Raw genomic sequence first — 1135 nt, forward strand, 5'->3', positions numbered from 1 at the left:
TGTGTGTGTGTGTGTGTGTGCGAGTATGTGTGTGTGTATATATATATATATATATATATATATATATATATACACACATATGTGAGTGTGTCATCGATCTTTACATATCTTTTGTTTCTGCGGCCAGAACCAAAGACGCGCGCGCGCACATTCACACACACACACACACACATACAGAGACATAGACTCACACACACACACACTCTCTCACACACATACACAGACATAGACTCACACACACACACACATGTATATATATATATACGACGGGCTTCTTTCAGTTTCCGTCTACCAAATCCACTCACAAGGTTTTGATTGACCCGAAGTTATAGTAGAAGACACTTGCCCAAGGTGCCACACAGGGTGAACGGAACCCAGAACCATGCGGTCCGGAAGCAAGCTTCTTACCACACTGTCACGTCTGCGCCTGTTATTTATTGTAATTTTAACACAGCACTTCAATTAGAGATGTTATCTCAGGACAAATGCTGCAGTGCAACTGGCCTATCGACAGTGTATATGCATTAAGCATGATACATAAATGGCTATTTTAATTAATTCTTAGTTGGAACCATTCGTCATGTACCCTTACTTCATAGAAAGGGATGCTAGATTAGAGTAGGAAGAATGTATTTTTCTTTAAGGGAGAATCAACCGTCAGTCTATGCGAACATTCCCGAATATTTTAAGATCTATCAAAGATTTTATATACCTTTGAGAACGCTCGTACTTTAGCATAGCCATATGTAAATTATTTAAATCATCATGGCCTTTATCATTACGAACATTCTTTTCGAAGCAAAAAAGTAAACAAAGCCAACAGAATAATTTATTAAGTGTAGCACTTTCAGTTAACCATTTTTTCTTTTCATACAAATTAACCTGAAATTGTATCGTAAATTTCTTGTTGTAGCTTTGCAAATTAGGTAAATTCGGTGTTGGTCTCCCACCGCTTATAATTAATTGTTTTCCATCGAAGTCTCTTTTCGAAAAACTATTTCTCAAAATATCGTTTATAACACTCATTTCGAAAAAGGCTACTTTTATATAAGAACATACGTCTAAGCATCTGAGTAAATTGTAAGTCATTTCAACAAAACGAAAAAAATAACGTTAGTCAAATTAATTTAAGATT

The sequence above is a fragment of the Octopus bimaculoides genome, chromosome 27 (genome assembly GCF_001194135.2).
Source record: "Octopus bimaculoides isolate UCB-OBI-ISO-001 chromosome 27, ASM119413v2, whole genome shotgun sequence".
NCBI classification, from domain to species: domain Eukaryota; kingdom Metazoa; phylum Mollusca; class Cephalopoda; order Octopoda; family Octopodidae; genus Octopus; species Octopus bimaculoides.